At 41.3% G+C, this 16059-nt stretch overlaps 1 protein-coding gene across 1 annotated transcript in view; it reads right to left on the bottom strand.

The window, feature by feature from the left end:
* LOC135577082 (endogenous retrovirus group K member 21 Gag polyprotein-like) overlaps nt 1–16059 on the bottom strand; it is a 32460-nt gene continuing 16401 nt past the window's right edge. The window contains exon 2 of the mRNA XM_065044765.1: nt 1–16059. This exon is cut by the window's right edge and continues 14888 nt beyond it. The gene's annotated coding sequence lies outside the window, so the exon portion shown is untranslated.

The raw sequence follows: 16059 nt of genomic DNA on the forward strand, positions 1-16059 counted from the left end.
TTGGAAAAAATTAAAGATGTTTTACTAATGCTACTAATAAGAATAGAGAAAATAATACAAAATATACAAAACCAATCTTGAAAGTCTCAGCAACTGCAGAGCCGGCACCCAAAGTCCTGGATTAGACCCTGCAGCCAATAGGAGCTGGATTCAGTCTCTCACTAGGCCTCAGTTCGCAGGGACGACTAGCAAGGTCCTCTCCTAATGTCGGCCATAAGCAGAAGGGAAAAGGGAAAAGAACACGAGATCCTCGTGATCTCCCACTTATATATGAAGTATTCACGTGAATGGAATGTTATACCCAGTTGGTCAGTTTCTTGGTCTCTTTCTTCTCCTCGCCCCTCTTGCGAGATGTCCATCTGTGCTTATCATTAAGTTTGCATTCCATTGATAGGTTTACCAAAACATGTGTCTGGTGCTCCAGGAAAATGCAGTTAATATGAAGGCTTTAGCTGACAGGCAAAATACACTGAAAGAGAAACTTGTTTTTTAGCAAAACCAGGACAACACAGTAGGTCAGTTTCTTGGTCACCTGTTTCTCGTTGCCCCTCTCGCGAGATGTGAATCTTTCCTTATCAATAAGTTAGCATTCCATTGCTATGTTTACCAAAACATGTATCTGGTTCTCCAGGAAAATGAAGCTAATATGAAGGCTTTAGCTGACAGGCAAATTCACTAAAAGAGAAACTTGTTTTTTAACAAAACGAGGACACTCATATATGATTATGGTGTCTGTTAAGCTTGGTGGTTCACTCTGGTTCACCAACAAAATTGCGATCATACACTGCCTCAGTAGTTGTCTGGCTGCAGCCATTGCAGCTGCATCAGCTAAGTTGTTTACTGATTTCTATAGTGTCTTTAGTATGAGCAGTGCAGTGCATTACAGCCATTTATTTTGGCAGTTGGACTGATTCTGGTAAACTGTGTATTTCTTCCCCACTTGCCTCTTTTTTCCCTGATGATGTGAAAAAACTACAGTCTTTCCATAACATAGCTCATGTTCCCCTTCCTCCACTAAGGCAGTACATAAATGCACAGTATCTATTGTACAAGCTCTTTCATCTTTACTCACTACTAGCAAATCATCTACATATTGCACAAGAACAGATTCACACAGCAGTTTTAGATCTCTTAAATAATTTCCCAGTATTCACAAAAAAAAAAAAAAAAAAAGTAGGACACCCTGCAAACCCTTGTAGGAGACACATCCAGGTCAGCTGCTGCCCTTTCCATGTGAAAGCAAACAAAAGCTAGTTGTTTTGTCTTAGTGGGACACTAAAAAAAAGCAGTGGTTAGATTAACTACAGTAAAACATTTAAACATTTTGCCCAAAGAGGTATTTGTAAGACTACAGTGGAGGGATCAGGCACAACTGGGTAAAGAACCACTACGTGCTGGTTAACCACCTCTAAATCTTGTACAAAGCGATATTCTGGGTCTTCATCTTAATCTAATCTATTTTTCTTTACTGGGAGTATAGGGGTATTTTAGGGTGACCGTGTGGGAATAACAGAAGATCAGTGAGGAGAATTGTAAATATATTCAAGTAACTGCAGCTGTGGTGTAGAAAAACACATAAATCACACTAATTGTTGTTTAGCTTTGTGTGCTTCACAAGTAGAACCTCTGGATTTAGATAATCAGGCCTGTGAAGAGTCTTAAAGGCACCTTATCAAACATCCTTGAAATTCCTGCAAGCAAAGATCAAAGCAGTGTGGTAAACTGCACCTGTGTGAATCCCTAATATACAGGCGAAACCAGCAGGCTTGTTGATCTTCTAAAGAAGGACTGAACTAAACAGTGTGTATGGGAATTGCGCAAGAATGGCAAGAAAAACCTCTGTTTTAGATAAAATAGGCCTGTGAGAAACTCTAAGGCACCTTATCATTATGGCTGAGATTCCTGCTTTATTGTGAGAAAGAGCACGAGGCTGTGCCTGCTTGAAGCCTTGAAATACAGGCAAGCACAGCAGGCCCAGCGATCTTCTACCAGGGCTGAATTCTGCAGCACGTGCATCCCCACTTGTATCACCTCTGCCTGGGAGCTTAGGTGCTGCTTTGGAGAACCCCCAGTAGAGAGGTAACTAAAATAAAATTTCCTCTTTGCAATTGAATTCGTGGCCTCTGGTTGCTTCTTGCGACGAGCCTGTGTTGGTTTACACACAGTGTCTGTGTCGCTGCTTGTGTGACCTCTGCTCAGGTGCTTTTTTGGAGATCCTCTGGTTACTGAGCTAATTAAAATAAATTTACTCTTTGCATTGCATCTGTCATTTGTGGTTGTTCTGCAATCTGCCTGCATCAGCTCACACACTTGTCGCGGTTGAGACAGACAAGCGACATGGACCAAGTTCTTTCAAGATGAAAGTAATGGATGCCATTTATTGCTACAAGTGCATTTTTATACAATTCTACCAGTTCATGTGTCTTTTCACTATTGGTTACAAGTTACAGCACTAACATCTCATTGGTTAATTTTTCTATCATCCATGTTATTCTTCTATCCCCTTCTTTCTCACGGGTAAATCTCTCCTCTCTCCGGATACTCCTTTACTCCAATCCTTCTCAAGGATAAATCTTAATATCTCAAGGCTGATCTCTATTCTCATATTTTCTGTCAAGGATTCCACAGACCCGCTGCAGTTTCCCACAATTCCCCCTTTTTTATTTGTGCTAAAAATGCTGCCCTCATTGTCCACTGCAGGGCCCTTTGCAGCAGAGAAATCATGCATGGCAACATTAGTAACACAACCACAACAATCATCAAAATGATCAGTCCTGTTTTCACTACTGATAACAACCATCCTAAAAACCCTCAACCACTAAGCAATTTATTTAACAAATCCCATCAAAATCTTCACACCCATGTCCTTGAGCTAATAACAAAAAATCTATCGCGATCCTACTCTGCCATGTGGCACGTCTTACAGAATCTACATCTAGAAAAAGTCCACTTAAAGCCTTTTAAGTTCTGTTAGTTTGCTTAACTAGCCAGCATCCTAATTTTCTAAAATGTTTAAAGATTTTAGCTGTGCCAACACCAGATACAAGAGATCCTAAAACCCTTAACCTTGATCCCCAAAAATCTACATTATCATCACATTTTGACTCATATACATGCAAAAAATGTTTTTCTCGTCTTGCTCTTCTGTGATCTATTATCATAGATACATTGGGCGTTAAGAGAGTTAATAGTCCCAAAATACACAGTCCTTCAACAGCATTAGAAGGAATTCCTGGTCAGGCTCTATCTCCACATATCAAAAATACACCATACAGGAGGTTTTGGGGTCGCTCTCCCACATTATCAATGACACCCCTTGGATTCTTCTGCGAGGCATTACACCAACGAGTTTCATTTCTATAGTCACCAAGGGTAGCATTAATATTTTGCAGTTTATCCATTCATGTTCTCGTATGTTGTTCTGACATTTTTCACAAACCAGGTTGATACAAGTGTCCATGGGCACAGATGCCAGCAATTCCAGTTCCTGTGGTTCAATGTCTGTTTCCAGGAGGCAATTAATCCAAGGTGCCATGTTAGTATTATTACAGTTTGATGCAATGCCTTTGCACCGACCACTATTTTGAAACAATTGTGTGATGCTGCTGTAGTCATCAAGGGGGATGCCAACCAAGCATGTATGGAACGGGTTTTCCGGAGATGCTGTAGCTAGGCATATGGAGTCCTGGTCAGTCATGTTGGCTAAAGTACTCCACATGTTAGTCTTTGTCTGTGCAGGCATCCAAAACACAGCAGCTGCAACAATCATTGTCAGGAAGATAACACAGGTTTCACGTTTCGTGCCAGCAACCATTGTGGCCCTTGATCTGTAAAGACACAAGCATAACCTCTCCCCCAGGTTATCAATTGATGTGGCCTTTTCCATTGACCATTAACTAGTGATCTGGCCATAATTAATGTAGGTTCTTTCTGATTTAGCATGGTTTTGCATCACACTTGCAAAGTATTCCATCACATACAATGCTTTTGACAATTGGTTTTGTGGTGTTTTCCCTACTTCTCCCCCCTTTTTGTTTTAAAAAAGAACAAAACCAAAACAAAAAACACAGTTCAGAAGCAGATACGTGCATTGGACCTTGACTACGTACTCAGAATCACAAATCAAATTTAGAGGTTCCTCCTTAAAAAGCTCTAAGTAATGTAAAGCTGTGCCAAGTTCTGCTAATTAGGTTGAACCTTCAATAATTTTTACAGAATGATGCCAATTGTTATCTTCACGCCAGACCACTACAGCTTTATGAGACTTCCCAGAACCATCGACAAAAACTTTGCAAGTATGTAGGATCAGACCAAATACAAGTATGGCCTATGGCCTGATGTTAAAGACCTGCAGGTTCTGCAGCAATTTACATTTATGCATGCCAAAAGCTGTGCTGTTAAGAAAACCAGCTAGTGCAATTTACAAAGACATAGATTACAAATAAAATAAAAAAATCAGAATTAAATTTCAGAAATGGTATATATATGACAAAAGGATCATGGCCTATTGAAACTTAAACTCATTCCCTGCTTTTTCTTGATCAGAGTAACAAGCAGTATATCAGTCTGCTAGCAATCTCATCATACTGTTCCAAAAGAGCCACAGGTTGTTTCTATGTTGTAGCTATAAATAGACAAATCTGCAAGTCCGATCGAATACAGTCAACCTGTAAGGTTATAATAAATTTATTCCTCAAAGTTTCCAACTCCATTTTGGCTGTCGTATTTATTGGATATTGTTCTCCCTTACCAGATCGAAGTCCTGTTTCAGATCAATCAGTGTAGTATTTGCTTTATCGAAACATTGGCTGTTAATACTAGTGTAAATACAACATTTGAAATTTCCTTGGAGATTTCTCACTTGCAGCAAGCAGATCTGCGCCATCCAAGCAGCTTCTTGTAGGACATGCAACTGAACAGAATTCTCAGAAAATGTTATTTGAGCTTACAATTTACTTAACAAATCTTAACCTAGGAGAGGTATAGGAGTTTCTAACAACTATAAGAATTCATGTATTTAAACTTTGTTCCAAATTGAGTATTCTATTGGTCTCAAAAAACGGCCTTTCTTTCGTTGTCTCTCATGACCTCAAAAACTAGCATGGTGAATTTACTAAGAAATCACTTACAACTAATTACCACAGAATAAGTCTATTAACAAATGTTTGGTTTAATTTTCCAGTTTCATTAGAACTATGGGTCTGCTAAGGATGCCTTTAAACTTCACCCTCGGACTGTTCCATTCAGTATTACATCGCTGCAGTGGGGGGGAGAGAGAACCCCCCTTTCACTGCTTTAAAAGCAGGCAGTCAGGTTTTTCCAGTTGTTTTTTCATTCTGTGCAGTGTAGATATAACCAAGGTCACACAGCTGGCATACTGGCTGGTACGAAGTAGGAGGCTTTGGGAAACTTCTCAGTTACAATGAGCTGCACATAGGCCTGGGATATTTTGCTATTTTGTTTTCCCATTTCATTCCAACTACACTTTATATGCAATTTCAAGTAGCTCAGAAATAGTTACATTCCTTAGCTCCATTTACCTTTTACAATTTAGAGATGTCAAAAAACAGTATAAACCAGTATAATAAACATAAATCCATTAGTCTATTTTCCTAGATCCAAATCAGTTAATATTCTAGCAATTTTTAAATACAACCTCTTCCAAATTCACATCTATCATAGCATTTTAACAATTTAAATGCTTTTCTAACAATATAAGCAATCATTCTAATGTGTAAGGATGCATCCTAAGGGGGAGCAAGGTGGAATTTTAGCAGTGGAACTGGTTCACATTTTGTAATTATCTCCCCAAACAAGATTCTTTTGGTACCAAATATGAATATGCAAACTAAAATACTGAGCTCAGATAGGAAAACCATATACCAAGTTCAAATAAGCAGATGGATCACAGTTACACCAATTTAAGACAATATCTCAATTTTTTGCATTACACCTTTGGGCCGCTTACTGCTCAGCCAGGTGGAGGTACCTCTGGGTCTCCCTGACAAAAAAAGTCAGTGCGCACTGGAGCCCCATCGGCCCCCGCAGCGAGCTGGACTGGGCAAGGCCTTTTTTGTTTTTTGTTTTTTTGTTTTTTTTTTTTTTTTTTTTTTTGTTTTTTGTTTTTTGTTTTTTTTTTTTTTGTTTGTTTGTTTTTTTTTTTTTTGTTTTTTTTTTTTGTTTTTTTTTTTTTAGTGTCTCATCTGGTGCGCTACAGCTGTTATTCCAAAACCAGGATTCTGTACATGGTATGCATACGGAAGAAACAAATTCAGCACACCGAGATGAGACACAGCCTGTCACAGAGTTGCGCAAGTCTGAATGCCGGAATAAAGGTAGCATGCTAGAGAAAAGAAACAAAAATAATACTACACACAAAATTTTACCATCACATTCACGCAGTAAAGAACTAAATTACTTATGATCTTCTGTATTATCATAAAACGCACATTTTGAGTCAACGGATTCTCATAACTTAAGACTGTGAACTTATCGTACCATATAACAAAGACCTACCAAAATTGCAACATGCTTAAACCGATACCCACAAAGAAAACAGGTTAATGAGGAAAGCATCTTGCAGACTTCAGCAAGTTTACTGTGACCTGTGTGTTATCAGTTAACTCTCTCTCAGCTTGTTGACGTTCAAACCGTTCCAGCTGTAAAACTGTCTGTAATGATCTAATGATCTCTTGTAGAGATTTATTTTGTCCTGCTCTTCTCGCCCTAAAAACAACATTAATTGCAACAAGGTGTTATACTTCAAGATTCTATTCCCCGGACACTTTTCCCAATCATTTAACGTAAACAGCAGCGAACACTGATTTCAATATTTAACAAGATCTTCCTTCCTCATAATTCCGAGTGCTTTCCTAAGTTTTAAAACACCTCCTAATACTGATTTTTTAGGAACACGACTGAAAACAATTATTCCTGACCCCATCTTGCAAGTAAAAACCTTGAGAAGGGGGAGGGAGGGGTAGAAAACAGGCTGCTTGCAGCATGATTGGGAAAAATGGGGAGAGAGTTTTACGGCGCACTTAAAAACAACTAGTAAAACAATTAACTCACATTCCTAACAAGCTGCTTGATTTTCAGAGAGGCAATACACAGAAACACATAATATGTACTGTAAAACTTGCAGATAACGTGTTGATAGCAAACATTAGCATTCTCTACTGCTAATTTCAACACCAATGCTTCGTTAGCTTCTAAGTTTTCAACCTGCTTATTGATAGCCTCTTGAAGATGGTCAGTAAATTGCATGTAATTCTCACTGGGACCCTGATTAATAGCTGCAAATGATTTGGCTGCATTGTTGGTTTCAGGCACCTTTATCATAGCTTGATATGCAAGGTCTGTTGACTGCCTCAGGATTTCAGAAAGTTATCGTGCCTGTAGTTGTGGTGTGTCAATTAGTGTCTCTTCCAGAAACGCACAGGGTCCCGTGGTTTAACTGTAATCGAAACTGGGGGTAAATCCCAGCTTTTTGGTAAGTTCGGTTTACGCTCTGAAACTCTACCCCCACCCTCAGGAATTCGCTTTTCAGCAGTGTGGGAGGGAGGTGGGGGCAGGTTGGGGGGACCCAAATCCATAGGAATTATGTTATTTGGCTCGGTCTGACTCACCATGGCGGGGTCCTCCCCACCTAAATCTCCAGGCAAGGGGGGATAGGAAAAAAAAAATGTCCATTTTTTTTTTCTTCCGCGACTGATAGCGGCGGGGCAGAGGGTTGAACTGTGATCAATGGCGGTGACGCAGACGGCGGAACCGCAGTTGATGATGGTAGAGGAGAGGTTTGAGCCGCGATTGATGACAGCGGAGCGGTCGGCCCAACGCACCGCTCCGACCGGTGTTTCGAGGGGCCCCTTCCCGAGATCGCACATAACCCAACGCTGTTTTTTCATGTGAGTCTTTCATAGCTTTTACCTGATCTCGGGGCCACACATATGTACGCTCCTCCTTTATTCCTTTTAACTTTCCAATTAAGTGCCGCGGATCCTTATCCGTGTCAGATAATACGGACTTGGGCGGTTTTGACAAATCTTTAGTAACAGCGGAGGTCGGAGTAGTACTTAATCTTGCTTTTTTCTCTGTATCTGGCCCAGGAGAGCCAGGAAGACCATCCCCCTCCGCCGCCTCTGCCTGTTGCTGTTTTAACTCTTTCAGAGTATCTGATAACAAGCGCCACATCGTTAACAGTTCAGTTGCTTCCTTGGACCCTTGGGTAGCACTGTCAAAGAGTTTATCTCCCAAGTCCATCCATTGTGACACACTAAATGCTGTCACAGGATTAACCTCTAAACCTTGTGCTTTGCCCCATAGTAACATTTTTCTTAAAGTCAGTTCCGGAAGGCTAACACCCTGCTTCTTCAGAAGCAGCTTCCATGTGGATAATATAGTACCCTCTTCTTTAGATAAGTTTCACCCCCCTGTTCCCGGTAGCTCACCTCCTCCTTAGCGAGGTGTCTTTTCAATCGATCCGGATCTTCGGCAGCTCTCCTCGGCTGCTCTTATCAGCTGTACCAGGCTCTGTCTCCACAGCTCTTCTTCGGCTGTTCACAGCTTCACGCAGTCACCTTGTCATGCGAGATCCTCTTTAGGCAGGATCACGTCGGGGTCACCATATGTCGTGGTTGAGACGGACAAGCGACATGGACCAAGTTCTTTCAAGATGAAAGTAATGGATGCCATTTATTGCTACAAGTGCATTTTTATACAATTCTACCAGTTCATGTGTTTTTTCACTATTGGCTACAAGTTACAGCACTAACATCTCATTGGTTAATTTTTCTGTCATCCATGTTATTCTTCTATCCCCTTCTTTCTCACGGGTACATCTCTCCTCTCTCCGGATACTCCTTTACTCCCATCCTTCTCAAGGATAAATCTTAATATCTCAAGGCTGATCTCTATTCTCATATTTTCTGTTAAGGATTCCACAGACCCGCTGCAGTTTCCCACACACACTTGGCATGGTCAGCAGTTGCCAGAAGCAGCCATGCCATGGTTTGTATTGAGTTTGAATTTGATCCAGACTTAAAAGGCAAGGTGGAAGGTGGTGGAAGCATAACCCCTCATACAAATAATGTGACAGCATCGTGGATGAGTGATTTAGGGTCCTGCTTGATGCAGAGCAGTGTTTAAATCACTTGAAGAAAAGTGTGACTTAACAGAGTTCAATGGCAAGGTTCACTCTATTACTTACTGCATAGAGGAAAAATGCCAAGCAGAATCAGGTGAGATTTGTTTTAGAGCGATTTTTATGGGGACAGAAGATGCAAAAAGGTACAGGGAGGACCTCGGGTTGAGTCCCAAGGTTTAGAATGGACCCCTTGGCTTTCTAAACTCCTTCTTAGAGAGAAGTCTAGGTGCAGCTAGATCCAAACTTAGCCCTAGACTTGATCAGTGGTTCATATCTAAGAGAAACAGAAGGTAAGGGAAAACAGGTAAAGGATTATATGTATTTATGCCCAAAGGATTATATGTGTACACCCAATTCTTTATATCGCTTTGCTAGGATTTTGTAATTTCATCATTCTGCATCTCAACCTGCTTATCTCCCCTCCAGAGGACTGGTGTCAGGTTACTTTGAAGTCTGGAACCTAGGTCTCTCAAAGCAAACTCTCAGGTATCCAAGTTCACAGAAATAAATAATTTAATGGAGTAGTACAGCAGCAGAGTTGGCTCGAGCTGGGTGCCTTGGCAGAGGTCCCAGCCAAGCATAGAAATCCCTGGGTTTTTATTCCCTTACAGACTATTTACCCACCCCTCACACCATGATTGAGTCCAAAAGCAATATTTGAATCTGCGGTCTTCTTGCTTCTCATTGGATCCTTTTCACTGATCTCAGATGGGCCTTTGTTTTGTTTAGCTGTAGGTATTGTTTAAAGTCCATAGCCACTTCGTGTCAGCCTTGAAGGTGTTGTTTTGTCTGAATGAATTCTATTTCTTCCCAGCAAAGTGCAAAGCAGGTCTTATCTCTCACGTGTCCAAAGTAGTCTGTAGCCGCTTTTGTTTTCATTAAGTAGATGCAAGTTTGGTAAATATGAGCATAACTTTACAACATACACCTTAAGATTTCAGCAAATTCAGCTTACTAAGTAACATGAAGCAGAGAGTATATTAAAAATCACACAACCTTATAATTCTAAGTGATTCATTCTATTTAATACGCATTTACTTAAGCTAAATGATTGATATGAAACCTAAACTGGACTCATCTAGTGATCTGTGAGTAGTAAAAGATCATCACCATACAGCCACACTTCTTGAGTGGAGAGAGCTCAAAGTAGGCTCACCCAGGATGTCATATTTATGGAATAAAGTGGTTGGCTCATAGTCAAATTTCATATAGTGAGAAAGGTATGCATGAGACTCCTTGCATCCACAGCTTATCAGTGAAGAGTGTGTTGTTCTGCTTCCTTGTGGGTTTCCTAAAAGGAGTTCTTGGCCTGGTTGCATCCCAGGTGTTTACCTCATTTGGAGTCCATACCAAACTGCTGCTGGCTTGGCTGGGGGGGAGTTGAGTGCATTCGCCACACAGGGTGGGGGAACTGGCATGATATGTAGTGAACTACCTTGTCCAGAGAAGGAGGGAAAAGCACCCTGAGCACACATTTCTAAAAATATGGTGCTATACACTTCAGAATTTGGCATAAATTTTATGGAAATAAGATTTAATAAGTATTTGGGGTGGTTATGATGCTTTTTTACAGCAATGTCCACTCACCTAAAATAAAATGACTTAGTTGCCAGCAGGCTAATTTCTTTACTAATGCTACTAATAAAATAGAGAAAATAATACAAAATATATGAAACCAATCTTGAATTTCCGGGGCAGCTCAGCATTTCCCCGCAGGGCTGGCTGCTCTGGCAGCTGCGGCGCAGGCACCCGGAAGTCCTGGATTGGACTCCACAGCAAACCGGAACTGGATTCGGGGATGCAGGGTCTAGAACCAGGCCTCAGATTGCAGGCACGACAGGCAAGGTCCTCTTCAGATGCTGGCCATAGTCAAAGGGAGCGAGACCCTCGTGATCTCCCACTTTTATAGGGTTTATGACATGGATGGGATGGAATACTTAGTAGGTCAATTTTAGTCACCTGTTCTGTTTGCCCCTCATTGCAAATATGCCCCTCTCACTTATGAGATGTGCATTTTTATCAGCGACCTTGCATTCCGTTGCTACTGTTTGCAAAAACATGCACCCAAACTCAGAAAAGTGCAGTTACTTAGAAGAACTTAGTTGAAAGGAAAATTCACTAAAAGAGAAACTGGACTTGTTTTTAACAAAATGTCATAGTTTTGATTGCAGGGTGACAATAAAACCGTGGAGGGGTGACAATAAAACCAGGGTGACAATAAAACCCCCACTTCTCCCCCTTCAACCCCTCCCTTTCCCCCCTTCCCACTAAGGACAGGTGATTGGGAGGGAAAGAAGGACAAAGAGAAGAGAGTTGGAAAAATTAAAAATGTTTTACTAATGCTACTAATGAGAATAGAGAAAATAATACAAAATATACAAAACCAATCTTGAAAGTCCCAGCAACTGCAGAGTTGGCACCTGAAGTCCTGGATTGGACTCTGCAGCCAACCAGAGCTGGATTCAGTCTGTCACTAGGCCTCAGTTCACAGGGACGACTAGCAAGGTACTCTCCTAATGTCGGCCATAAGGAAAAAGGGACGAGATCCTTGTGATCTCCCACTTTTGAATGAAGTATTCACATGAATGGGATGTTATACTCCGTTGGTCAGTTTCTTGGTTACCTGTTTCTCGTTGCCCCTCTTGTGAGAGGTGCATCCATGCTTATCAATAACCTCACATTCCATTGCTATATTTACCAAAACATGTATCTGGTTTTCCAGGAAAATGCAGCTAATATGAAAGCTTTAGCTGACAGGCAAATTCACTAAAAGAGAAATTTGTTTTTAACAAAACCAGGACACAAAACCAGGACAATTATTAAGTCATTTGTCTTCTGAAGCAACCGCTATGCGTACTGAGGCCCTACTTCCCAGGAAGAGACTGGACGTTGCCTGCTGTTGGGAAGTAAAGAATAAATATTTTTGTTTTCTTTTGCTTCTACACAGCCTTTGTTTTTCTTTATTAAATTTCCTTTATCTCAGTCCACCAGTTTTTCATCTTATTTTCTCTCCCATCCTGCTGAGGAAGGGGAGTGATAGAGTGGCTTGGTGGGCATCTGGAAGCCAGCCAAGGTTAATCCACCACAAAAACACAAGCCTATTGGAGTTCTTGGGAGGACTAAATGAGCATGCAGAGAAAGGAATCTGGTTCTTACTAACCTGCCATGGGATAAGAGGAAAAATTTGTCACACAAATTTAAAAAAATGGTTAAAAAAACAGAAATCAGAGAATAGAAATAATTTCTCAGTTTTCTCAGTGGAAGGAGATCTCCAAAGCGGGGGGTGTATTAGTGACCTGTACTGTTCAACATTTGTAAATGAACTGGAAAAGGGCAGGAGAGAAGTAGGGAGGGGTTAGAGTTCATTGGTAATACTAACTTAATCAAACATGAGAGCTGACTGTGATGTCCTGCAAAAGCACGTGATCACATTGAGTTATTAGGCAATAAAAAGGCAGATGAAATTCAGTGTAAATAACTGTGAAGTGATGCACACAGGGGAAAAACACAATCAATTTATTGTATAAAATGATGGGCTCTGAGCTAATCATAGCCACTTAGGAATGAGATCTTGGATGATGAGAGATGATTTGATGAAATTACCTCCATGTTCAGTAGCAGACAAAAGCATTACATGTTTGGAATTATTGTAGAGAAGAACACCGAAAGCATCATTATGTCACTATATAGTCAATCTTGACTACTGCATAATACAATTGAATCCTACTCGATTTGTTCAACATTAACAATTTTGACCATCACTTATTACAATTCCCCCTTTTTTTTTTTTACTCATTTATTTGTTGATCAAATCGAGTTACTGCTTTTCGGGCTAGTAAGGTCATTTCAGCTTCTTCATCAGTTCCATGTTTCTGTATCAGCATAAGGTGTACCTGCTCTACACGGTTTTTAACTAGTCCAATAAGTCGATTTAGGATACAGGGTCCAAAGGTTAGGGTGAGTAATAATATCATCAAGGGTCCAGCTATTGTGGATAGCAATGTAGTTAGCCACGGGGACTGAATAAACCAAGACTCGTACCACCCTTTTGCAGCTTCTCTTTCCCTTTTTCTCTGTTCCAGTCACTCCCTTAATTTTGCCATCGAGTCTCGGACTACCCCTGTGTGATCTGCATAAAAACAACACTCTTCCTTCAAGGCTGCGCATAGTCCACCTTGCTGTAAGAAAAGGAGATCCATCCCTCTCCTGTTTTGCAACACCACTTCAGATAGCGAGGTTAGAGATCTCTCTAAGGCGGTTATGGAGTTTTCAATTCTCTCTAGGTCCTCATCTATCGCAGTCTTCAAGGAATTGAATCCTTGATTTTGTTGAACAAGTGAAGCTATCCCTGTTCCTGCTCCGGCTACCCCTAACCCTAGCAACATGGCTATAGTAATGGCTGTAATGGGTTCCCGTTTGGTACGATGGAGTCCTGTATCCCAAATATCATACATTACATTTTCTTGATGATACAATATCCTTGGGATGATGGTAACTAACATGCAATACTCTCGGGAACTGTTGAACACCTTTAAAGACACACATGGAGTAAGTCCCGTCCTAGAACATATCCATTTTGTTCCATTCGGGGGAATAATATATCCTGTGGTTTTATTAAGGCTCGGTATGATATTCCCACAAAGTGGTCTCTTGGAATTTGGTACTTTACTTATACAAGTCCCTATCCCAGTTACATGTTGCATAGTTATCCCTCTTTTCTGCTTTTCCCAAGGACATTGAATAGGCACAGACTCCTTGTTTATGGTATACCGACGATTATCCCCTATAGCTTCATAAAAGGGTGGATTAACATTATAACACAACCAGCAACCCATGGTTAAGTTGGGTTGAGTATAGTTTAGGGTTTGATAAGCAGCCAGGATAATTCCCCATAGAGGATTCAAAGATTCCGGGGCTTCAATATTCAGAGATTTCAAGGCTTCAGTGACAGTTTCCTCTATTACTATTATATTCTCCTTCTCTACTGTCTTTGTCTCCCTACCTAGAGGGGGAGGGGATTTTACTACTGGATTGGGACCTATCGCTCGAGGGGTCGGTTTAACTTCTTCTTTCTTTATGAGAAACATGCCTCCTCTATCAGCACCCGGTTGATAATATCGCATTCCCCAGGTTTTTCCAACAAACCATCCACTATGTTCAGGATATATATTCACAGTTGCCGTCGGGTGGGGTGTAACCGCGGGGAGCTAATTGTAGGGAACTCATTTCTCCCGAGGGAGGAGTGCACCCTGCAGGTCCCCATCCAACCCTTAAGAACTTATCAGTATTTGCCGGAGGAATTGGCCAGTCTGAAGCAATCGTTTCACACCCCCAGTAAGCGCAGTAATAGTGTCCTGGGGTATTACAATACGAGGGCCCTGTGCTGGGGCACATATAAAACCCTATTTTGTTAAGGCATGGCTCAATCTGAACTAATTGGCATAAGGTTGTAGTAAAAGAAGGTGACCCTGATGTGGTCTGTTGTTGTATTATCGTTTGGTCCTCCCATCGATAGAGAGTCCATTTAAAAGGTTGGTGGGAACTCCCCTGGTTTATTGCTATTATTACCGGTAAGATAAGGAGGATTAGGGAGAGCGACCCGGCCCCTGGTTGGCTGAAAATCAGCCAGTGGAGGTTCATTTTGTTGAGGGTTGTTCTGCTTAACGGAGCTGTTTTATTTTAGAAGTCTTCGGAGGCACTTGACAATCCCCACAAGGATACCCCTCTGCCTTGCCCTGGGCCTACTCTGTTGCTTCAGAATAGCCGGGTAAGTTATCTTCTTGGCAGCAGTTGTGGTCTTCAGGGGACTGCCTCCTGAATTCTCTCCTTGTTCTGTCACAACCCACTTTCCAATACTCAACCCAATAGGGCTATTTTCAAATACAAGGGTTTTGCCACTGTCCCGAATCCTCACAGAGTTTGGAACACTTCCTCTTGGTTATTTCCCAAATTTCTGGACTTATCGGTGATTATTAATATCCCAATGGTATCTAAGGTTTTTCCCCAACACTCATTACACCATCGTTCAACATATGGAAACTTTTTTTTTCACTGCTGTATCTCGCACCCGTTACACACGCGACGTACCCACAGATTGCATTGCTTACATACAGGACATGCGATGTGCAACTTGTGTAATTCCATACAATTGTCCATAAAAAGCCTAATATCCAGGGCTATGCGTCACGTGTCTGTTTCCTCTTTAAGGTCAGCTTCAACTCATCCGGTTCACCGGTGACTTCCCAGTCTGTATGTAGGATAGGACCTTTTACTCGACTAGCGTGTGTCCATCCTCTTTCCGCGGTGCGGACTGCGGTATCTGTGGTGAGTAAAACAAGGAAAGGTCCCTCCCAGCGAGGGGTTAACAATGATTCCTTCCATGTTTTTACGAGTACTTGATCTCCCTGCTTAATACTATGTATTGCTACATCTAAAGGTGGTCTTTGAACCACCAGGCCTCGCTTTAACAGTTCTTGCCTCCTTCTCATGAGTTCTATAAGATATTCTTGTAACATCTTTTCTTCCACTTTAGGGTGTTTGATTGGTTTCTCCAAATCATAGGGCATTCCATATAACATTTCAAAGGAGGAAAGTCCTGTATCGGCCCTCGGTTGTGTCCTTATATTCAAGAGGGCTAAGGGGAGGCACTTTACCCAGTTCATTCTGGTTTCTAACATTAATTTGGTCAGGTGCTTTTTAATTTCTCCGTTCATCCTTTCAACTTTTCCTGAACTCTGGGGGTGCCAAGGAGTGTGATACTCCCACTTGGTTCCCAGACCTTCTAACGTTTCTCTAATTATTTTGGAAGTAAAATGGGGTCCTCTGTCCGAATCAATAACTGACATGATCCCATATCTAGGTATGATATGCTCTAATAATATTTTTACTACTGTCCTCGCAGTGGCCCGAACTAC

This window comes from Columba livia, chromosome W, assembly GCF_036013475.1.
Source record: "Columba livia isolate bColLiv1 breed racing homer chromosome W, bColLiv1.pat.W.v2, whole genome shotgun sequence".
Taxonomy (NCBI): Eukaryota; Metazoa; Chordata; class Aves; order Columbiformes; family Columbidae; genus Columba; species Columba livia.